This window comes from Monodelphis domestica, chromosome 5 (genome assembly GCF_027887165.1).
Source record: "Monodelphis domestica isolate mMonDom1 chromosome 5, mMonDom1.pri, whole genome shotgun sequence".
Classification (NCBI taxonomy): Eukaryota; Metazoa; Chordata; class Mammalia; order Didelphimorphia; family Didelphidae; genus Monodelphis; species Monodelphis domestica.
Genome location: NC_077231.1, coordinates 248,903,322 through 248,928,962, shown reverse-complemented (window position 1 = coordinate 248,928,962; position 25,641 = coordinate 248,903,322). Strand labels below are relative to the sequence as shown.

The window sequence follows — 25,641 nt, the reverse complement described above, 5'->3', positions numbered from 1 at the left end:
CCCGCGAATAAATCAATAATAAGACTATTTTCTTGGAACTTTTTAATAGGTTTTGTTAGAATATTTGTTGAGAAGCATATCTTGTCAAAATGAAGTACCGATGTATTTTTTAAAAACTACATGCTTAGAACACTAATGAAATCCACATAAAATTCTGCAGAGATATGTTTTTAAATTGAAAGTAAATGGAGTAAGGTTTATAGATCTAGAGGAGCCACCCTAGAGAGCATACTTAGAGCTGAGCTGAAACTTCTGGTGATTCCAAAGACATGTTGACTCATTGCATATGCCTTTTGGTTATGTTTGATTTCCTGGTTTCTCCAGCTTTGTGGTGACTCCAGTAAGGAATGAGGGAGGATGAATTCTCTATCTTGGGATGATTCATGGAAATCTCAACTATACAGCAGCTATTGCAAAGGGGAACTCAAAATGTGGGCCCTGGCTGCCCTGGCCCCTTGGAAAAGGGAACAAGGAAATTACTTGGAAATTATATAACAGAGAAACTCTTTATATAAAAAAAGAAGGGGGAAAAACAATCTAGCAAGGCTTTATAAAGACCAGTGATTTCAGTGGAATTTTTCTCTTGGCTTTTTCTCATGCCAAGGAAAGATACAATTGAGTAAAAAGATGGTGTTTGTGAAGCCAATTTGGGTTGCTAAGGAAGCTTCTTAACATTTTTTTCTGTGAGAAATAAGGTCAATGATTAAATAAATCTGTTTCTATTGATGAAGACTTGGTTAGAGGTGTGGATAAGTTTCTGGCAAACCAAGAATGGTTCAGTGTACATTTTACTCAACCTTAGGGAAAAGTAGGGTTCCATTAAGCAGAGACTGATAACACTTGAAGATGAGTAAGAAAAGTAATTGTATCATTGTGTTTGTTTCTTAGAATTTATTTTAAATTGTATATAAAACCTGAATATATTGTTTGTCATTGTTTTTTTCTGAGTTATTTAATAGTGATATTTGTTTTTAGAAAATGCATAATTTAGTGTAAAGGCATGTTATATTCATTTACCTGTTAATTATGCCTGTAGGAAGCCTAGCTCTTTAGTTCATCAGGCCATAATACTATTTAATAGCCCTAATTACAGGACAATTATCTAGTAGGAAATTTCTGTTATCACAGAAATGTTGCATACATACCTTATGAGCCCTTTTGTTCTCCATACTAATGGGATAGGAGCAGAAGAATAAAGATTTTCCTGAAATCTGGCAATATTTTATCATAGAGGACAGTGTAAAATAATAGAAAGATGCCAGACTTAGTTTCAGAAGGTTTGAGGTCAAATTTTAATTTCTCCATCGGTTAGTTCCAATTCTGAGATAGTCACTTACCTCTCTGAGCTTGTTTTTCCATCAGTGAAAAAGGGGACAGACAACACCGAACTCAATGAAGCATTACACGTTAATGTATTCAGTAAACCTTGTCATGCAATATGCATGTGAGTTGTTCTTTGGATTCTCAGTGCACATTACAAGAGAAAAGTCTTGGATCAGACTCCCTTTTCCTGGGGCATCAGGTTGGAAGGCAGATGCCAAGACTGAGTAGTCAAATCCAGAAACTTTGTCTTTGAATATACTGGAGGGTTTGCATATACACAGGATGATGATTATATTAACTAACACTTCTGTAACACTTTAAGGATTGTAATTTGTTTTCCAAATAGCATCCTTGTAGGGTAGGTAGTGAAAGTATGACTATAAGTGGAGCATCTGGTTTGGGAGTTAAGATGCCTTTTCTGGAGTCATATCAGCGTAATAATCAGAGCTGGAACTCTGAGTTCCAAGCCTAGCATTCTTTTCAGAATACTGTAATATGATAAGAAGTATTGTTTTGTAACTATGGGACATGTCATTATGGGAGTAATCTTGGATGACAACAAACATGTCCAGCCTTCCTGGTTTGTTGTTTATGTGATGTTGCCACCTAATTATATTAATTCATTCATTTCATAACATTAAAATTACAGTTGTTTGGGGGATGATATCTAAAGCCATGGAACAGAGGAAGGCTCACTTTCTAAAATCAAAAAAGTATGTTGACATTATTAGAACAATGACATAATGAATTGATGTAATAGCTACAAATATGTAAGACCGAAATGACTACTTTTGTGGCAGAAGTATAGGGTGGAAATGTATGGAATGTGGTATCTGAGAAGAAAGTAAAATATTTAGTAAAATCCACCCCATTTGCTTTACTTCTGGCCTTTTTCCTTTTAAATTTCCTGCTTCTATTTTGTTCTTGCCTCCTTGGTGACTAAATCATACTTCATTGTCTTTTAAGACAGGTACATCTGCTGCTGGATTTGACCCTAGGAAAGGAGGTGAAGGGTGGTTGAAGAAGAATTAGTGTAGTGGTCCACTAATTAAAAGTGTCAGTGTCTGTTTAGTTCTATCAATTTGATCTTGTTCAACTTACAGAATGATGAGGGGTCTTAGGTAGGTGACTGAAAACTCATCACAACAAATGAAAAACCATCTTGAATTTTGTATCATGCAAAGGGATCAGTTGGATGAGAATGGGTAACTGAACTTTTTTTGAGTTAAAAGGTGAAAATTGTATAGGTGCATTTGGTAGTTGGTAAACTTGCAGATACCAAAGGAAGAACAGATAAATTCCATTCAAGTCAATAAGCACTTATGCTTCTTGCTAAGTACTATAAGGATTATATTAGAAATTAAATCATTATATTAGTTTAGAGGTAAGAAGTGAAGAATCTGGCTTGAGAAAGAATTGGAATTTGAAGCAGAGCTGAGGCAGTGACCATTTCAAATGTTGACATTGTGTGTGGGAGGGGTAATAGTTTTTCTGTGGCAGTTACTCTGAGGGAGTTAACACTTAAACTCTCTCTTGGAGTGTGGAAAGGAGGTGACATCTTTTCTCTCTCTCCTCACTGTCTGAGGTAGAAGGAAAGGAGGGAAAAATCTGAAGGAGATAAGTGATTTTTCTTTTCCAAATTTGGAAACACTAGTGACTATCTATTGCTGTTACGTAAACTGTTTTTATATCTGAGAAGACCAAAGAAAGACCTGGTCTTTGGTTTGGATTCTGAGTCTGCTAAGGCTGAGTCCTAACTTGGTTCTTGCTGAGGCTCAGCCAGCTGGCTTTTGTTATTTTTATATTTTGGAGATAAAGTTAAGAATTATATACTTTGTATAAGGATAATAGTGTTTAGTTTATTGTAGAATAGTGAAACTTTGGGTTAGTCAGATCAGGAAGGATCAGGGTAGCCAGTGGAAACAGGAGAAGTGGTTCTTTGTGGAACCAGGGAGTTTTATTTGTGTGGAGTTAGAATCCCTTAGAGTTAGAAATCCTTTTTTTATCCTTATATTCTAAAGAAATAGTTTATTTTTATATAACAAGAGTCTCCTTAGCATCCTTGTACCTGCCCCTGAAGAGAAGTTTAATTACGAACTTCACTTCAATTATACAAACTGAAGATACTTTGTAAGCACAACAAGCAGAGTATCAAATCAGTTTACAATCCATAATCAATTTATTGCTCATTATTTTTACTGTTTTCTGGTTATTATTTTTACAGCACTGACCCAGACGTATAGGGGAAAAGGGGAATTTGGGAAGGAAAATACTAGTTCTGGCTTTGTTATTAGAAGATCTGGATTTGAGTTATGACTTTGACACTAATAATTCTATATCTGTTCCTCAGCTTCAACTTTCTCATCTATAAAATGGGACAGTATCTTTCTCAAAGGGTTGCTGTGAAGAAAGCTCTTTGTAAAACGTACAGTAACCCAGAAATATGAATTTTAATTCTCAAAGAATATGAAACATAGTCCCTCCCGATTAGTGAGTGGATGGGTTGACTTCATAATTAAGCACTCTGGTGGAATCCTCAAAGAATAAGGAAATGAACCTTTTAGAATGAACTTTCACTTTTGAATCTTTTCCCCCTAAGTATGTTGTTTTAAACTTGAAACTTAATGCTAGCAAATCTTTGGCAATGTGAGTTAATGATTGAAAGGCATACCTAGTTATTCATTTCTTAAACGGCTGTTGCTTTATATTTTAGTAAATATGGATGAACTGGGGAGATAGATAAAGAGCATTTGTGAGAGCTTTAGTTAAAGATTGTTGGGGACTGGCATTCCGGATGCTGGACATTAACTAACTCTTCTTCTGCAATTTGACCTTAAGCCATTTTATATTGTAATGATGGTCTGTGTCTTTTGGCATTGCTGAAACCTCCTCCAGAATTTAGCTTCTGATGCAATTCCTCATTCCTGGCTTTTTAAAGCCTCCATTAAATTGACTGTATTTTAATGCATTCATTGCAAAAAAGAATAAAAAAGGTCAGCCATGCTGTTTCACTTTAAATAACCATCCCAGCTGTTGGACTATTATGGTTATCTTCCTACTGGCCCCACAGAAAGCTTAGAGAAAGTTTTGCTCTTTAGGCTAGAATCTTGTGAATAACTCATATAACTGAGAGGAATAAATCTTGAATAGCCACAACCAGCAAGGGGGAGGGGAAAGAACCACAAGCTGTGTTGGGAATAAAATTTCCTTTCCTGGTCTCGTGGTCTCTTTGTCTCAGGATGTCTCTTTTTCCTCATTTCTCATTTGGTTGCCATTGCTTTGCCTTTCGATCACACTGTCCACAGAGTGGCTTGTTTGTCGGTCAGGAGATGGCAAAACAAGCTACAATGTAATGTTAAATGGCCAGATGGGTTGCTTTCATAAAATTTATAACACTAGGATATTTACACCTGTCACAGCTGTCATTTATCACAGATGAATCAGACAGAATCGCTCTTTGTGAGTTGTAGTCAGGGTTCTGTCACTCTCTAGCTCTGTGGGAAACCCTGATTTTCTTCCTGGCAGTTTGGAGCAGAGTTAGGACTCTCACCTACTGAGAACTAGAGATCTACTCACTCTAGTAAATACATTTTCTGTCCTTATCAGTCCCTTTAGTTTGGCACCCAGCCCTCCTATATCATCTCAGTTCACCTAAACTCTACCTCTCCACTATTTGTATCCTTCTTTGTCCTCTCATTCCATTATATTCCTTGGAATCCTTACTCTGTTGACAAATACAAATTCATTTTTACTCCTATTGTTTTGCAATCAGCCCATCTTTTTTATAGTAAAAAAATTGAGACCTTTTATCATGAGCTACTCCCCTCTTCATTTCACATACCTCAGGCATCTCTCACTATTTCCTCTTTTACTTCAACTTCTGTTGAAGAGGTGGTCCTCTTTGTCTTTGACAGGGGCAACCACTTTATTTGTACCTTTGATCCCATTCCATCCTATCTTTATCACACTGTCCCCATTACTAAACTTCCTTTTGCTCTAACATTTAATTTCTCCCTGTCTTCTGGTTCCTTTCTTTGAATGAGAAATTCTTCCGTATTCTTAAAAATGGTTCATTAGATCCTACCCTTTGTGATAGCTATCACTTTTCTTCTTCTTAGGTAAACTCCTTGAATAAGATGGTCTCCATTTTCTCTCCTCTTACTTTATTAAAAAACTTTTTGTTCTTTGGTTTCCAACTACATCATTCAATTGAAACTTCTCTCTTCCAAGTTATCAGAGATCTCTTCAATGAAAAAAATAATTTTCCTAATCTTGAACTATCTGCAGCATTTGCCAATGCTCATCAACTGCTATACCGAGATAGTCTGTCCTCTATGTTTTTTTCCTCATGAAAACACTCTCTCCTGGTTCTTATCCTACATTTCCTAATATTTATCAGTATTCCTTGATTCATCTTTATCCATGTATCCACTCACTAACTGTGGGTGCATATATCACAAGGTTTTGTCCTAGGTCAAATTTTCCCTCTCTACTCTCATTTGTTGAACTCATCAGCAATAATGAGTTCAGTTATTATCTCAATAGAGATGACTCCTAGATTTCATTATTTCTATGTAGATGATCCCTAGATTTCCATACCTATCCCTTGTCTCTCTTTTAAGCTCCAATCTGACTTCACCAAATGATAGTTGAACATTTTAAAACTGGATGTCACAAAGACATCTGGAACTTGAATTATCCAAAATGCAACTTGTTTTATTTCCCTCCAAACTCAACATTCTTCCAAAAATATATGTTTTATCAAGTGAACTACTATCTGTTCAGTCACCCAGATTCCCAATTTTGGATCTGTCTTTGATTTTTCCCTCTTTCAATCATCATATTCAATCAGATACCAAATCTATGATATCATGGGCAAATCTTCAATTATAAAATTATGATACAGTATAGTCACAACAAAAACTAATGAGGAAAAATTAATTAGCACATAATTAGTTAGGTGCTAATTAAGTACTAATTAGGTGCTAATTAATTAGCACTTGATCAGAGAAATAATTGGGTTATTGATCCCATTCCTATTTTCAAATTTTCATTATTTCTTTTTGAAATTTCAGTCTTATATCTCCAATCATATTAGATATTCTTTGAGGGCAGAGAATACTTCTTGTATTTTTTCCCCTCAGCATCTGGCATAGTGTTTGGCATGTAGAAATGACTGAATAAATGCTATTGTTTTGATTGATTGACTACATGAAAATTATTATAAGAATAGATGAGATTATTTTCATAACTGAGAAATGAGAAATGGAAAAAGATATTGATTTTGGTTATTGCCATTTCCTAGTTAGGTAAACTAAATTAAAGCAAACTTCACAACAAGAATGACCAAAATGACTTGAAAACAACTTAGGCAGTGGACATAATGTCCTTGCCAAGGAGCAAGATGCACCAGTCCTTGGATAGTACCAATTTAGAATAAAAATTCATTTATAAAGCCCTTCAAAGGAGAACAATAGAAGACCATGAGAAATATTAATTCATAAAGCAGTGGACACCATTTCATATGTGTTCTAATATTTTAAAGAACAAATTTCAAAAGGTCCAGAGAAATAGTAGATGAGAACGTGGAGAACAAAATTTTATTGGTGAAGTCTGACCATGTTGGAATGAGAAGTTTTCCAGAAGGACATCCTGAATGTATGAAAGTAAATAATTCCACTGAAGAGAAAAGAAGGAAAATACCTAAGGAGACTGATGTGGATACACAGGAAACTCATGGACTGACTTTAATTTTGAAATGAAATTTACAAAAGATGGAATGAAGGGCAAATAATGGAAAAGTTAATATGTCACTCCTTAAGAATAGTGTTGGGCTGACTCTCTGAATAGACTTCAGCTGGCAAGGAAAGCTAAGAACAATCCAAAGGTTTATTTTTGTTTTTGTTTGTTTTTAGCTATGTTAGAGAAAAGAGTAGGATCAAAGGAGGAATTGGACCCTGTTCAGGGTCGATAGGATCATGTGTTATCAAAGTCATTCAACTGTTATTTTACTTTGGTTTGTTTTTGGTTTTGTTTTTTTCCTTTTCTGTCTGAGAAAGAGAAATAACCTTTGGATTGGAAATGGATAAAACAGAAGCATCTAATGGGAGGTTGAGGCTCAAGATAAGTCAGGAGCTATCAAAAGAGCATTATCTGGCCCAAATAAACTATATTCTCAGGTACAGAGAAAAAAAAATCACACACTGCATTACTGAGGCAAAGTTAGGGATCCTTTAGAGATCATAGGATAGGTAAAGTGCTGCAGAATTGGAGGACAATGTTATCCTGATTTTCATTTACAAAGAGGAGAGACTAGAGGCTATAAACTATTAGACAGTGAGTCTGACTTTGTCTTTTAGAGAAAGTATTATTAAAGGAGCAGTCAGTGGATCTCTAGAAAAGAAAGCAGCAATCACAAAAACCTGATGTGGCTTTATCAAACATAGTCTTACTTGAGCTCCATTCTGACATCTGGACCAACTGCCATAATTGTCACAAAGACACCTCAAACTCAACATATCCAAAAGGCAGCTTGTTATAGTTTAATGCCATTTCCTTTTCAGCAAGATTATTAGACTGATAATAGATCAGACCAACACAAAAGATGCCATTTACTTAGATTTTAATGAAGTATCTGACAAAGGCTATTCTAGTGAAGAAGATGGAGAAAGAAGTGGAGAAGATGAAAAAATGAGGACAGAACTCTAGCACAGAAAGAATATGACTTGGGCATTGGACTCTGAAATGGGTCTGCCTGCGTTTGTGTACATGCATGTACTTTTACCTGGAAGGAAGCATTCCCATGTAACATCCCAAAGATACATGTGTATCTTAGAATCAATATTAAGAATTTGTTCCAAGGCAGAAGAGCAGTGAAGGCTGGACCAGTGAAGTTAAGTGACTTACCCAGAGTCACAATCTAGGAAGTGTCTGAGGCCATATTTGAACACAGCATCTCTCTATATCCACTGAACTACTTAGCTGCCCCCAGAGTTGTTTATTTTTATAGTGTTGCCACTGTATAAATTGTTCTAGTTTTGCTTATCTTAGTCATGATCAGTTTTTAAAAGTTCTCCAAACTGCATATTTAAAAATATTGCTGTTTAGTATAGACACTGTTCCTCTGGTTTTGCTCATTTCACTCAGCATCAGTTCATATAGTACTTCTGTGACTCTTTGAAATTATCTAATACTTCATTTCTTATAGTACAATATTTACTCCATTGCATTCAGAAACCATGACTCACTCAGTGCTTTCTCAATTGTTGGAAATACTCATAGTTTCAGTTTTATTTTGCCATCACAAAAAGAAGAGCTAAATATACAGATATACAAATATATATATTTATACATATAAACATATATACATATACATACACACAACACACAACACACACATATATATGTGTATATATATATATACACATATATATATATACATACTTAAAATACAAATGACCTTTTCTTCTTTCTTTTGTCTCTTTTCTTTAGGGCATACAACTTTTTTGTGTGAAATTCCAAATTGCTTTCCAGAATGATGGTACTCATATACAGGTAAACCAATAGTACATTAGTGTATCTTCTTTCTCATAACCTTCCAATATTTATAGTTTTCTTTTTAAAATTCTTCTTTGCTACTCTGATGTGTGATGTGATTTGATTGGTTTGAGAATCATCATAGAGATCATTGAATCTATGGGCGCTTATGAGTTCTGCAAATGAAATTGTATAGAGAAAGAAGAAAAAAGGGAAGAGGATAGACATAGTTAGGGCCATGACATAGATGAAGATCCTGTATAGGATACTGAGGAACTATCTGGAGGAGATAGATAGGCTAGAGTAATGTCAAGAAAAGTTGGAGAAGAGGGTTATTAACTTCATCAATTCTTGCAGAGAGGCCAAGATGTTTAAAGGTTGAGAAAATTAGTTTTGGTGATGAAGAAGGCATTGGTAACTTTGGAAAGAGCAAACCATTTTGTAATATTAGCCTTCTTCTACCCTTTTTAGGGGTAAGGGTCAAACCATTCCCTCTTCTAGCATAACCGAACCAGTGGACAGTCTGTTTTTTGTATGGTTCAGCAACCTGCCTCACTCCATTTACTTTTGTTGGCCCAGGTGAAAATTAGTTCTTAGTTCATAATTCTGTATATGGGCTACATGATGGTGCAGTTCAGGGGTTTGTTATTGGCCCCAAAGAATACTTATTAATTGTTTTCAGTCAACTTGGAGGGACATTTTTAGTTTAGTTTCCCAGTAATTTATGCTTAGTAATTTTCTGTTTAACATATTATTAATGATTTGTATAAAGACATGGATGGAATGGCTATCAAGTTTCAGTTGACATACCTTGACTTGGAAGAGAAATGTCATTCACTTATTCCACAGTCAAGTCAGGAAGGAAGCATTTATTGTTTTCTATGTGCCTAGTCCTGTGCTGAACATTTTAAGAACTACAAATCAAGGCAAAAAATAGTCCCTGCTCTCAAGGAGATAAAAGATCTAATTTGAAAGACAACATGCAAACACACACACATACATATATGAGAAATGCTATAAATATTAGAAAAATTAACTCTATCAAAGGATTTTTGAACAAAGAAATCTGAAAAATTCCTTGAACATTTAAATCTTTGTTTAGATCTTCCCTCTTGGAGTTCTATGGGAGAATGTTTCTTTTGTGGAGAGTCAATTCTAATGAATGCGTTCTGATTTTATTTATGTATTTATTATTAATTAAAATTTAGATAGTACTTTAGAGTTGGAAAATATCTTTACATAGATGATTTTATTTGAGCCTCATAACAAACTTTAGATGAAGGAATTACAGGAATTAATGAATCCATTTTCCATATGGAGAAAATGAGGATCAGAGAAGTTAATGACTTGCCTATATAAACACGAGACAAGGTAGAATTAAAGTCCAAGTTTAGTATTCTATCCAAATGCCATATGTGTGTTTTGGAGGATGAGGTGAGGGTAGACCTCACTAACAACACTGAAGCAAAACAATCCTTTATTTTGTGTTTCTACAGTGACTTGGAAGATAAGTGACTCATGGATTAAAATCACTCTTGGCTTATTAATAGAAAGACATGGATTCTGGTTAGATGGTGTAATGAAGAGTGTTTAAGTTGGAGTCAGAAAGAACTGAATTAAAATTTTACCCCAGGTATTCACTAGCTTTGTGACCCTACACAAGTCCTTCATTTTTAGTTCCAATTTCTTCATCTGTAAAATGTGATACAGTAGATAAAGCACTGGGTCTGGATTTAGGAAGACTTGAGTTCAAATCAGGCCTTAGACTTCTACTGGCTGTGTGACTCTGGTCAAGTCATTTGGCTCTGTTTGCCTCAATTTCTTCATCTGTAAAATGAATTGGGAAATGGCAAATTAGTCCAGTACCTTTGCCAAGAAAACCCTAAATGAGGTTGCAAAGAATCAGGCAAAACTGAAAAGACTGAACAATAACAAAAAGACCTACCTCCCACAGTTGTGAGAATCAAGTGAGATAATCCAGGTAAAATTCTTTGCAAACTTTACCTTTCCATATAAATATAATTAACATGAATATTGATAATAATTTTAACCAGTGAAAAGTCAACTTCTATTATATTATATTAACAATAATAATGCCATCAGCAATAAGACAGAACAGTGGACTTCAGTGAGCTGTCCAAACTGAATTGAAAGCTCTTGATTCATTGAAAGTCATAAGTTTGTAGCCTAAGGATGCAACTCCATCATTCTCTTTCTGGCTTGTGGCTTACTTGGTGTTTGATGAAGGCTGAATCCTGACTGATGATATTGGCAGAAACTCAGTTCCACAGGATGGAAGTGATGTCAGTCAGGGAAGCACCTGGAGCCTGGGAGAGTGGCTGTCCTGGGGTCTGCTGGGGGCTCTGCCTTTGGCTGGTGTACTGGGCAGCCAACGAGGTTTACTGGGTTCTCACACTGTAATTTATAGGAGTGTGTAGAGCCCCCATCACCACCAGAGCCTTCAGTATCTTTTCATCCCTTCTAAAGTGAGAAAGATATTCAAAGAAACAACTTGGCTGTCTCTAGTATCTTCCAGTGTTTTTCCTCCTGGGGGATATACCAAATAGCATGATTAATGCCTTGATAGGTTTGTTTTTCTTTCAGATCTCGAAGGTCCCATCTATTTCTACAATTCTGTGTTTTTATGATGCATTATTAGTATTCACATAATAGCCACGGTGTATACAGCCCTTACAGCTCTTTGCAGAAGGTGGGTTAAATAAATAGCACTCTTAGTAAATGTGGGTGACTATTCACTGATGTGTGCATCTCATGAAAGAAGCCTTTTGAGCCTGTGTGTGCATGTAAAACTCTTCATGTTTTGCTCTCAACTCATTTGACAAATCTCTTAGAGGATAACAGTCAAAATCCATCTCTTTACCACTTGCCTCTCCCATCCTGTATATGTTCTGACTTCTCCATGTAAGGTTGCCTGGAAGACCCTAGCTGGCATTTTCTTTTCTGTTTTTTTACAAGGAAATGAAACTCTGGACTTGTAGAATTTTTTTGAGACAATGTAAAATGCCTGGTTAGATACGTATGTATAACTCTAAAACCCTACTTTATAATAAAGGAAAATTACTTTATCATTATTCACAAAAGACCAAAATTTTCAGAGATGCTGAGGACAGTCTCTGTTGCCTGATTATATGTCAAGAAGATAGCATGGATGCTAGAATGTGTTTCAGTGCCTAATCTTTTGGGGATCCAGAGGAATGCGGCTGAGTGGCTGAAATGGTCTTTTAGAATTTGGCTCTACCCTCTTGTTAGCTTACCGGAGCTAGTTAGCTCTGACACTAGTTCTCTCTCTGCTCTGTGAAAAAATATATATAGCTTGTTTTTTTTTTTACTGGCTTCCCTCCTTACTCCTCAATTCTTGGCACTGAACTTTGGTATTCCTGGCATGTCTCCTGCTCCTTTTCCTTCTTCCAGCTGGCTGACCCCATGGCTCCCCACAAACAATGGCAATTGGATGCCGACAGTGGTCATTCCCTGTCTCTCCCAGGAAAGTAGGAATTTCCCCAAGTTCACTGACTTCCCATAATTTAAGACTGTATAACAAAGTATGAAAAAATTGTGGCATTTTGAGTTAGAAGATCCAGGTTGAAGGTCACCCATATGACCTTGACCAAGTCCCTTAGATTCTTAAGACTATGGTTTCTTCATCTGTAAAATGAGGGAATTGGTCAAGGCAATCCTTGAGACATTTTTCAGCTCTAAATCTTATCCTGTTTAATGGGGATGACAAGATGCAGTGTGATAGAAGGCCCTGGGACTTGAGTCATATGCAAATGATTTTGCAACTTCTGGACTGTGTGATTTTGGGTAAGCTTCTTTACCTTTCTAGACCAGAGTTTCGCTGTCTGTAAGATTCTAGATTGGACTTAATCATCTTTAAAGCCCCAAATGACTCCCAAATCCTGTGATTTTGTGGAATGCAACAGTTTCCTCAGTTGGTAGTTCATTCCATTTGAAAGCTCTCTGCTTCTCTATACTCAGCATCCCCATGGAATTCCAGGCTTCCTTTGGGATGCAAAGAGTAGAATTTTATCTATCTCATTTATCTATTACAACAGGGGAAAAGATGTTCCACATAAATGGATGTTGCTGGATATTATAGTGGAAGCTATATCCTTTAAGCACAAAAACATCTTTTATAATCTTAAATATTTTTGATGAGAATGTTTCCAAAATAATTTTGAAATTGAAGTTCTCTGGTTTCTTAAAGAGATGATACTGAGCATGACCATGCTGTAATATAATGGTAACATGAGTTTTTGAGGAGGGTAGGACTATTTGCTTCTTTACTGAACAGCCCCAGAATGCTAACATTTTTTGAGTTCTTATGCTTGCCTCTTGGTAGGATATTTTCCTTCTCTCCTTCCTCCAGCTATACATTGGTATTTGGACACAGTACTCATTATACATGGAAAGAAAACTGTCTCTGAATTCAAATCCCAGGGCTGACATTTTTTCATATTGACTAGTACACTGAATCCAGCCAAGATTTTCTTTTGGCTGAATTTCATGGCAACAGCAAATTAAAGCCTTTAGTTTTCACTCATATTCATGTAACCAGGGAGCTCATGCTCATTCATATATGACTCTCCTCATTGGTAGAGATTGATGCCTCCATGCCTCTATGAGGATTGGAACTGGAGAAGGCTTGAGAGAGGTGAGGTCTTAGACTTTTGGCTTTTGGTTTTAAGAAAAGAACCATTTGTGTGGTTCCAGTAGAGGTCTCTGGTGAGAAAATGATCCTAGGAAGAAGTTGACATGTCGAAGGGTCAGTTCTTTGATAATATGCTCATCTCCCATTCATCACAATAGAGACTTCAGGGAATTCTCCCTTGGGTGAGATATGGCACACTTTCTAATAACTGAACATCTGCTAATTTTTCTGAAGCTGTTTTTATGATGTAAGGGCAGTGTAGTAGAATTCTGGATTGAGCTCCTGGAAGCCCCAAATGTGGGTTGGGTTTAAATCCTGTTTCTGACATTTACTAGTTGGCTATCCCTGAGAAAATTACTTAACCTTCCTCCACCTCCAGGACTTTACTACCATTGTAGGTCTGTGTTGGTGGTGGGAGCTAGTAATGTCCATAAAATCCCAGCTTTTCTGAATATGCTATTATTTCTTTCATGATTCAGGTTATCATTTGATATTCATGGATGAATTAGGAATATACATCTTGGTTTGATATTTTTTTGGGAAAATAACTATATATTCTTTATAAAGGATGGTAAAATTTTTATCTATAATATTGATTTAGAGTTGGAAGGGACCTTAGAGTGCACTTTTTCAGACCTCTTTATTTTACAGATTTGGAAACTGACTTCCACATAAGTAAAGTGATTTGCTCAGGGCCACATAGCTTATAAATATCAGAGCCAGTATTCAAAAGCAATTCTTTTAGCCCCAAGTCCAACACTCAATTATCCAACCTCAGAAGCTTCATAGTAGAGATCCCTTGTTACTGAAATAACACCTGTCTTTGTTTTTTTCTCCATTGTTGAGAGAACTTGTTTCATTTCCTTTGCCCCTTAGGAAATGCTCCTCCTTGGGTAATATATACAGTAAATGAAAAAAAGGAAGTGCTTAATATTGTTTTGTGAGATTAATGGAGGAAGATTATGAATTTCCTTGCCAGAGGTTGCTTTCTGGAGGAGAGAGGGGCCATGGAGAGATTCCAGCATCCACAAGTATTGATGACATTGATTAGTATATATCATATTTGCCAAACATAGAAAGGAATATTCTTATTGGTATAATACATTGTCTATAGGGCTCATAGCCTCCAATAACCTGAATATTTTCTTACCCTTAATAATCAAAATGAATTGATACGTGTTGTATTTATCTGTGGCAGTTTGCTTACTCTGAGAGAGAGACTGAAAGAGAGAGAGAGAGAGAGAGAGAGAGAGAGAGAGAGAGAGAGAATACTTCACACCACACAATGGAATGTATAGTGACCTCAGTCCTGAAGAAGGTCATTAAAAGAGTTCAATTTCTGTTGTCCAAGAAAAACACTCCAAGTATATTGTATTATGTCCCCCAGATGGAAGTAACATGGCTACCTCTCTATGATTTTGTGGTTTAAAGGCAAAAAGTCAACAGATGTGGAAACCAAACTATTTCCTCAAAGGCTATCTCGTTGTTTTAAAAATAATTTTTTTGTGGATATCTCTTGTTTTTCCATCTCATGAATTTCTTCCTACATCCCTCTTTCTTTTTCCCAGAGAGCCATTCCATAAATCAAATTAAATTTTAATGGAAAAAGGAAAGAATAGAAAAATCAGCAAAACCAAAAAAAAATCTAGAAGAATCTCAAGATATGTGAAATGTTATACATATGTGGATCACACATTTCTACAAAGCAGTAGGGTTAGGGATCTTCTCATACTTCTTCCTTTTTTGTTGTTATTGTTGTTGTAATTGTATGATGTTTAATTCAATTGTGTCATGATTATTATTTCTACTTACATTCATGCTATATGTTAATTTCTTCTCTGCTTACTTGTATCAGTTCATGGAAATCTTTCCATACTTCTCTATATTCATGATATTTTGCATTACTCAGAGAAGAGTAATAGTTCATGCCATGCATGTACCACAGTTTGTGTAGCCATATTCTAATTGATGAGCATCTACTTTGTAGCTTCTCTATTTTCTCCATTTTAGCAATACAGTTTTAGCATATTTAGCATAGTTTAGCATCAGTTAGAGTTATAAAAGACCATGGAGGTCATCTGTTTCAGTCTTTTCATTTTATAAGTGAGGTAAGTGAGTTCAGAGAGGGTAAATAATTTAGATGAAGTCATATAAATAGTAAGCAGGGGAAATGGAACTCAGTCCTGGCTCCATGGATTTCAAAGCTATTTCCATGACACCACAGTGAATTCCACTTTTCTTCTTTATATATTTTTCTACATTTGTAGGAAAAAGGAATCACTTTGGGGAAGAAGGAGGATCAGGTTAAAACCTGTCAACAGAATCATTTATCCCTTTTGGGTTTATATATATATATTCTCTTTCATTTCTAAGAGTAGCATGGGAAAAAAGAGGGCTCTATAACCTAATCTAGGCCACTTTGACCCACTTCTTCTGCTTTGAAAGAGTAGTACTCCCTGCCTTCACCTCCTCACTCATAGATCAGGCACAGACTGGTGATTCTACTAGGGTGATTATATGTTTCTGCCTTGGAAATGGAATTATTATGATACCTTGCAAATGACTGTTTTCTTCTTGTTTCAACCCAAAGCTCAAAGTGTTCAATATCTCCTCAAGTTGAACATGTGTGTTTGTGTATATAATTGAGACCTCTCCCTTTTCAAAAAAATTCAGTGTTTTCAACTTCAAAGGTTTGGAGAAGCATCAGAAGTTGAGGGATGTTTGTCTGAACCAAAACAAAGGTTGGAGCCTGTGCAATTTTGAATGAAAATACTATTGTGTCTTTTAGAGTCTCATTTTTCCACTGAAAGTCACCACTTTTGTACCAGGATAGGTAATTTGTGACCTTACTCTTTTTTGAGGAAACATTGGAAACATAGCTTTGGGTGGTCAGAGAACAAAGGAAGTAAAATAGCTATCACTTTCTATTTCCACCAACTTGAATCTTAATGGTATCACCTTTATAAGTTCCTTAGGGAAAGGCCTGCTTCAGATTTTTGTTTATTCCCATCTCTTACTACTGTGCCTTGCATGGTGTAGTTGCTTAGCACTTCTCAAACTGAGTGTTGAAAGAATTACTTTGTGCTCTGAAGAGCAAATATAAGATTGCCTTTACCTCCTAGACACTGAACATATATTTTTAAAAAATCAGAATAAGTCGAGGTAACTACAGTATGAGATACAATTCTAATCATATAAAGTTGATGATAATTAAAACAATGACTTTTCCATAGAACAAAAATTTTAGACCTTCTCAGAAGGTGAACAATTGGGTTTGATAGAACCTAGGTTTAACCCAACCTTGAAATTCTTATGTGCTATAGAATAGTAGAAGGAAAAAATGGAGTTAGAGCAAAGGTTCTTAATCTGGAGTATGGGAACTTGGTTTTTACATTTTTTAATCACGATATTTCAGCATAACTAGTTTACTTTGCATTGCTTTTTGTACATTTCAAAATATTATTTTGAGATCAGGTCCATATGCTTTACCAGACTGTGAAGGAGATCTATCACTCCCCAAAGATTAAGAACTCTTGATTTTGAGTCAGGAAACCTGAATTTGAGGCTTGAATCAGCTGATTGTTAATAGTATGAAGACTTAAGCTCTCTTGATAGGCAGAAATGCTTTTCAAATTAGCCTCTATGAAGTGGGGATGGTATTGATGTTTCACAGACGCATTGAATAGATCAGATGGGATTTTGTGTATGACAGCATTTTCCAACAGGTTATTCTGAGCCAGTCTGCTACAGGGAGGCTTTTAAAATCTTTTGGCTTGACATGAGTTGGGAGCAAAGCAATTAAGATGATTGGATTGTAAATTTAGACCTACAATGGATCTTAGGAATCATTGAGTCCAACCCCTTCATTTTAAAGATGAGGCTGAAGGAAGCTATAATGACTTGCCTATACTCACACAGTTAGTATCTAAGGAAGGATTTGAACTCTTGTCTTCTTGGCTCCTATTCTAGTTCTCTACTACATGATGAAGTGTAGCAAAAAGACAAGGATTTAGGGGATTAAGGAGACTGGTTTAAGTCCCAACTGTTCTCAAAATTTGTTATCTTATCTTGGGTAAATTACTTAATCTCTCTGAATATTAGTTTCCTTATTGGTAAAATGAATTGGTTACAACAGGCTATCTCTAAAACAAAGTTTCTTAACCTGGAATCATGAAATTAAAAAAAAGTATAACTTTAGTTCAATGATTTGTTTATTGTAATCCCATGCATTCTATTTTATCCATCTGAAAAGGGATCAATAGAACTCCCCAGAATAACAATGGGTAAAAGACACAGAAAAGGTTAAGAGCCCTTGCTCTCAGGTCCCTGTTAGTTCTAATATACTGTGACCCAGTTTAAAGTTATATACTGTTTTCGATGAGGTTCTTGAACATGTTGGTCAAATGTTACCCACTAACTATTGCAAAATCTGGACCAGAATTCGAAGTTTGGCTCTCCCAATCCCCACCACCAACAGAGGGGCTCTTATAGAAATGGTGCTATTGTATTTGGGGAAAAGATGTGACTGTGTTTTTCCAGTCTATTTCAATCTAGCTCATAATACACATTCATATAGGAACACATGTGCACGTGTGGGCATACACACACACACACTCACTCACAAAATTGCGCAGGCTAAAGTGAGCTCTTGAATACCATCTCTCGACCGTTTGATTCCATGATTGTTATTAAGCAGTAAAGCCACACTACCCGTGCAGGCATTTGTGCTTCTAAAAAAAATGTAAATGTCACTTTTGGGTCTTTAAAAATTATTAAGCAGAGAGAAAGCTAGCAATTTCCAGTGTTTGCTTGGATGGTAAGATGCTGGAGAATTAGCATTACTCTTGAGAGGTGCCATTGGTTAGCTGGAGGGAAAAGGGATATCAATTATACATAATCTAAGAAGCCTCTGCATAATAATCAGGCCCAGTAGGGGCTTTGGGGCAGCTTCGTTATTCTCTTGTAAACACAAGAGCCCAGATAGACATGTCAGTCAGGAGTAGCTGAGCAATTCTTCCTTTCTAACACCTTCATATTCTATTGCTTCAATATGCAAACAAGGCTGTTTAGCTGAGGGGAGAGCCCGTGCTAATGAGCTCCCTGCACTAACCCTGAAGTAAAAAAGGTTCTGTTTCACAGCTGCTCATAGACAGCTCCTCTGGGCATGCTCAGGTATTGGAAAATAATTCCTTTTAAACAGAGAAATGCCAATCAGGATTTCTTGCATACTTTCCCTTTTCTCTCTGTGTTAATGCAATTACCTCATAACTGGTGAACTTTCCTTGCATTTGCCTGGCGTTTTCCCCTACCCTTTAAATTATAGATTTAATGGTGGAAAAAAAGAAGAAAAGAAAGAAATGCTTAAAAAATACAGCCAGGGTAGAGTGTGCACTTTCCTTAATTCCTAGAAGATTCAGAGAGGAAACTCATTTTCTCATTTTGGCCTTAAAGGTGGACGGTTCTTTTATCCTTCTTTTCTCCCAATATTGTGATGCCCTTTCTCTTGGGGTTATTTGATGACTGGAAGGCAATGGATAAAACAGGGCATGGATCTGCCTTTGCTGGCTCAGGCCCCTCAGTGGGCCCTAAAGTTAGGATCTGGGGCATATCTATAGCTAGACAACTGAATAATTGGCTAGATAAAACCCGGAGGACCCAAGCAAAGGCGGTGGTGGGGGGGGGGAGCTGATCGTTACCTATCAGTTGGCAGTTTCATATCTAGATAGATACATGATGGTTTTTCAATACCCAATTATTCTCATGAATAAAGAAATCTTTCTTACAGAATAGTCCCAAATCCCCACTGGGTTAATTTAACGTCTTACAGAAACCACTTGGCTTTGCTGGTTAAATACTGCAGTATGTGATTTCTCATGCAATTATAGGACATTCTCCTTCCTACCATTAATTCAATCCCAGGGCCATGCCTGCTAGCAGCATGGCGCAGGAGACAGGACCTGTCCATTGTGCCCAATAAATGGGTGTTAAGTACAAGCACAAGTAGCCTCAACTCTTAACCTGGATCTTAGACAGATCCTCCAAGATTTTTTTTTAACTCTTTCACAGTGGCAGGGGCTGGTGTGTTTTCTTCCTCTGAATGAACCAATCACAGGTTGACTTCCTAACTGCTGTCTCCACTTATGACAGCATAGTCAGGTACTACACAGTCAGCAAGAAAGTCTCTGTGCTGGAATATTTCAGCATTTAAATTATTTATTACGTTAGCTTTATGGCGAATCAGAACCTATTTGAGACAGGTACAGTGAACTCCCTTCTGCCTCAAGGAAGCTCATTAAATGGCCATCATGACTGGACAGACTTAATTGCTTCACATCCAGATAGTTCTCTGTCATGATTTCAAATCCCTAGCAAAGCAGCTGACCCCGTTTCACAGTGAGACTTGACTCACCTCTCACTAGGAAAATGAGGACAGGGTAGCTGTTTGCTGGCACATTTTAGCATCTAGTTATACAAGTACAAGCTAGTGAATTGGAATAAGAGATCTGTCATTTGTGATTGGATGCAAAACTAGTTCTTTGAGACTTTCCTGGCACTCCCTCCCCCCACCCTTGGTTTATTTTTATGTTACTTTCACAACCTAGGAAAGAATTTTTTAAATGACATATCATTTATTAAATTGTGAGCTATGTCATAGTCTAAACGTCATTTGAATTGTGATAACCTGAGGAAATTAACCTTTTTGATATATAATGTTTTTTTAAAAATACCCCAGGACTCTAAATCTTTGGGCTGTTATCATTTACCTCCTTGTCTGATATTTAATAAACATTGCAGTGTTGCAAAGCATGTTTTAGGCATCTCTGCACTTAAGTGAATTTTGAGACTCCTTGGTATCCTACTATGTTGCAATATATCTAGACTTTTTTTTCATGTTTATTTTGCTCATTACTTTTGTTGAAGATAGTGAACAACTGATGATATGGACAAAGGTTTAATCTGTCTTTCAAAGATCCCAGGGAAGGTAGATCTAAAGGTGTCCCTAAATCAAATATCTGGTGATTTATTTATTGTTTTGTGCTTGATGCAGAAAAGCTAAGAAGATCCCAGTAAAGTTCCAAATTTAATTTTTCTTATCATTTAGACCTGATGTGTTGAATAACAAAATACCAATCATATGATTCAATCCAAATATATAGTTTTAGAGATATTGTAATGCAAATAAGTTGTGCCTTAGCCTCTTCTATGGGCACATCCAGGTTAGGTGAATGGGAGGAGTCCATGAGTCTTCAGAAAACTTGGCAACAATTCCTTTTTCTAATTGCTTTTGTTCATCAAGATGCTGTGTTTTGTGCTGTAATTTAGGAGAATGGTGTGCCCAGGGTGGATCTGGAGGGTTCCACACTCATCTCAATAAAGGGAAGTGTCTGACATCCTTATAATTAACTGGATGATAAAGTTAAAGGTATACTGAGATTAACATACTTTATTCCAACTATCAAAGGAAGGGGTGGGGGTGGGGGAGTGAGAACCATCCTGTTTTGCATTTTGATCAGCTCAGGGAGTCCCCCTTTGATTGGGGGATGGTTTTTGTGGAAGGACTGAAGAGCTAAAGATGCAAACTGGTGTTTTTGAAAGACTCATCTTCAAAAATAAAAGGCTATTGGATACACTTAGTCACTTTGGGGATCCTTTCTTTGTGGCATCTGGAAACACATCACACATGAGATTCCACAGGTTAATCCCTTTGATTTTCTTTTTCTTTAATTGGATTTGACAACAGGTTTGGTGGGTAATTATTTAGTCGGCATTTTTCTAGGATAGTTGCACTTTATTACCAGGCAATGTCAAAATTTCTTGAACACTGTACTTTGAGGAATGTTCACCTTTGTTTTGCCTATTGATAATGGATTCTAGTCCCTGTGGTCTGAGCCTTGGAAATCACTCATAATGCATCCTGCTGTGTGTGGAGAGAAGGGTCTCCCCCTCCTCCCCACTCTTTTAGAGTTTCTGGAGATTATTTCTTCTTCTATTGAAAAACTTCTAGCTGTGGATTGCCTCATGCTCCTTAGCTACACTCTGGCTAGGAAAGGCATGAGACTTGGTGTGTGAATATAGGGATTACCTGAGTCCAATTCCTATTTATTGAATCAAATTGAAGTGTGCTCTTTGGTCCCCTCAAAACAATTCACTAAATCTTTATTTTTCTCTTTAGTGACCTTCTTGTCAAAATTGCTCACCCTTTCCATCCTCTTTCCAGCCAAGTGTATGCATTCATCCAACTATACCAATGGACCTATGTCTTCCTGTGCATTAGAATGAATCTCACTCCCTGGGTAGCAAATATTGAAGAAACCTTTAGGTAAGATGAAACTCATCTTAGCACCAGAGTCATATTGTAATGCTATGATTGTTGAGACCTTGGACCATCTTATCTATCCTCTTGGTTTTTGGTCTTCTAGTAGAACCTTATAAATCATCTTTTCCTACTTCTTCCTCTTGCATGTATAGAAAGCAGGGCACAAGGAAATGAAATGACTTGCCCTAGGTCACACAGATATGGCTCAAAATTAGAGTGTCTGACTCTAAATTTGTAGCTTTTGTCTCCAAACCATACTTTCTATCTTAACCTCTTGAACCTATTTGCCCATTAATGAATGTAGAGACCCTACTCTTGATCTATGGTAAACTGTATTTTGAATTTTGCTCCACTTAGCCCCTTGTCTTGCTGCCTTTTCTTAGCCTGATAAACTAGAAGTTCTAATATAATTGAATCCCTTCCTCTTCTGACTTTTCATCTCGGCAGTGACTCAGCTGTTTGTTGAGGAGTCCAATCTACCATTAGTTATTTGTTATATATTTATTTATTCAAGACTCCCAAATAACAGAAACAGGGAAGCTTAGGATACATAGATTAAGACTCTTTGGTGATGGGATATCCCTTTGTATTCTCCTGGATAGGTGGGAGAGTTAGCTTGTCATTTGGCTTTTAGACTTAAAAAAAATATTATGATCATGTTGAAAACATTTATTTATGGAAAGAAGAGACATAATGGAAAGTAACTCTGAGGAATATATAACAGAATTCCAAATATTCCCACATGCTTTTCACAGAATTCTAGAATTTTGCATTTGGAACAAATCATAGGCATCACCCAGTTCAACCCGTACCCAAAAGGAATCTCTACTATATCATATTCAATGATAATCATCCAAGACTCCACTTGAGGGGGAACATATCCCTTCCAAAGGGAGCTCATTCCAACTTTTCAACAGCTTAATTATTAAGTCTTTTCCCAAACTCATGCCTCTCAAAAATGAGGACCGTTTTTGCTCTCCATCAGTTCTGAAATTCCTTTCTTATTTTCCATGCCTTTCACATATCATCACAGAGGAGCTTAACAATCATACATGCCAGTTCTTTCATACTGAAGGATACAGTTTATCTGAACCAGTTGACTTGAATTCTTCAAGGCTAACTAGGTGTTCTCAGTGTTTGTTTCTTTTTCTCTGGCACCAACTCTCCACTGGCCATTTTTCTTCTTTTATTTCTATTTCAGAGATTATCTTCCTTGGTGGAGAAAACAGGAGCACTCCTGTGGGAGACACAGAAGGATGTTTTTATGTAACCACTATTGCTAGAGATGGAATCAAGCTTCTTGGAGAAGAATACTCTGTTGGATTGATTTCTAGGTCTTTCAAATTATAGTGTCTGTGCTGAACCATCTTAGGGAGTTAAGGAAGGAGTGGTGGTGGTGGTGGGGGAACTACCTTTGTCTTCATTAGTCATTGAAGTCCAAGGAAGTGGATATCATTGTGTTCCTGATACATGAGCCCAGCTTACAGCAATTTTGAAGGTTTACTATATGACTAAAACTATTTTAGTCAATAAGATTTGAACGCTTCACTTTTCTGATTCATTTCAGTGACAATTTGAGCATTTGTATATTTGGTAGACTAGAAGTTGTTTAAAAAAATTTTTTTTGCATTTGGAAGGGAGTGTTCTTTGGTGATAGAGTGATATGAATGTCCTTAAAAATCACATTTCATTGAAATAGTAGGTCTTCTGTATATAGAAGTTAGGTGGTTCAATTGATAGTGTATGAACTTGGAGTCAAGAAGACTCCTTTTCTTGAGTTCAAATCAGGCCTTGGATTCTTAGTAGCTCTGTGACCCTGTGCAAGTCTCTTAACCCAGTTTGCCTCAGGTATTTCCTTATGTGTAAAAGGAACTGGAGAAGAAATGGCAAACTACTCCAATATCTTTTCCCAGAAAACACCAAATGGGGACAAGAAGAGTTAGACAAGACTGAGATATAACTGAAAATCAACCCATAAATTAAAATATATTCATTGAGAGAAAAAGTTGTTTTAAAAAAATTCAGATTATATTGATAGTGTCAATTAATAAATGAATAAATAATTATAAATGACATTATAAAGTTAAATAAAAATTCTATAATTTATATGATATTATATAATTTAATTAATTATTTTAAATAGGTAGATGATATTAATGATATGCTGATATAATTCATTTTAGTTCACTTCCACCTAATAGACTGAAGAATAAAGAAGTAGCATACAGACCATGAATCTTGGAACCATAAGATGTGGGACTCTGCTTTGTGATCAAAATTTGTAACTGTCAAAATGCAAATCAAATATTACTTTTTCTAAATTTTTTATTGTAGACACAGTGTACACTTATTTTTGATATTAAAAAAAGATCTTTCAGAAAAGAGCAGTGGATTCTGCATAAGGTGTCTTCAGTCTAAATGCCAGGTCTTTTGTTTACTATCTATAACCCTGAACAAATCAGGTCATTACTTTTTACCTCAGTTTCCTCATTTATAAAATGTTCAAGTTTGAACTAGTTTTTCTCCAAAGCTCTTCCTGTAAGTTCCATCTAAAACCTGTGATCCAAGGTATTAAGAATCTTCAAATTATAAAAACATGTGAAAACTTAAGAATTAAATTACAGCCTCCATGATACCATTCCAGGTATTCAGTTTCATTCTTTTAGAAATGTGCTACGACATGTGAAATAACTTTGTACTTTGTCTTCATCTGCAAAAGTGCCTGGAGTGAACTTTTTTTCTCTACTTATGCTAAATTGTTAATTAATCCAAGAGAGATGTATCTTGTGATACTGAAAATTTCTCCTAGCAAATGTGCATTAAAAGAGTGGTACTCTTGATTAGAGATATGTTAAAAGGCAATGATGATTTTTGGTGTCTAATATTATCAGTAGAACTGTTGATGTATTTGGCAAAAAGGGAATACAGCATAAATACCTCAAAAGGAGGAGATGTGACAACAGTTTCAAGGAGCAATTTTATTTGGGTTTCCATATTTATGAACTCGGTCTTTAAAAGAGACAGCCAACTCTTTGTGTAATTTGAGAAACTGTAGGAAAGGTTCCCTGATCTTCAAACACCTCACCCTTGCCTTCTGCCAATGTGGACTTGTATTTACTTGTTTATTTGGCTTAAAAACAAGGAAGATGACTTCTGGCATTGACTTCAAGTGCCCATTTGGTCTCCAGATATGCAGCCTTGAGCATTCCAGGCCATCACTATGACTTCCTACAGCTACCACTAATTATCTTCTCCCTCTGCTCTAGGGCTGGGGTAGCAACACACTTTTGGAGGTGGGACTGCGTTCTGAGTACCCAGCATCCATGTGCCAGACAGTAGGAGTAAAGAGGAGAATAGCAGCAATAACAGCTTTTGAGTGGTGGTCTATGGGGGCCCTGATGCAATTTTTCATGGAGAACAAATTTTTATGTAGATTCTGATTAATCAATCTGAGGTATTGGGTGATAAAGGAGGAAGGATGCTGAAACTTAGGGGTTAGCAATGAGGTAAGAGAACTAATAAGAGAATTACCTATTAGATGGATAATTCGAGACCAGCAAGACGACCAAACAAAGTAGGACCCTATAGATGCTAGCAATTGAGTTCCAGTGGCAGCTCGCCATTAATGCTGCCCTTGAATGTATACTGGCAGAAATGGAGGCCCATTGTGAGGTCCAGTAACATTGAGCCCCTGTAGAGGAACTTCTGAGTGGATGTGGAGTTCCAGAATCAGGAGTCCCAGCTCTTCATGGATATCAAGGTCAGTTGGAGCAGGAAATTGCTACCTACTCCA

The 25,641-nt window shown here is 36.4% G+C and overlaps 1 long non-coding RNA gene across 3 annotated transcripts in view; it reads left to right on the top strand.

The window, feature by feature from the left end:
• Positions 1-2,832: 2,832 nt before the first annotated feature.
• Positions 2,833-25,641, top strand: part of LOC103105593 (uncharacterized) — a 165,767-nt gene continuing 142,958 nt past the window's right edge. For all 3 annotated transcript variants that reach the window (XR_008912388.1, XR_008912389.1, XR_008912387.1), the window contains exon 1: positions 2,833-8,877. This is a non-coding gene — a long non-coding RNA (uncharacterized LOC103105593). The remainder of the gene's footprint in view (positions 8,878-25,641) is intronic.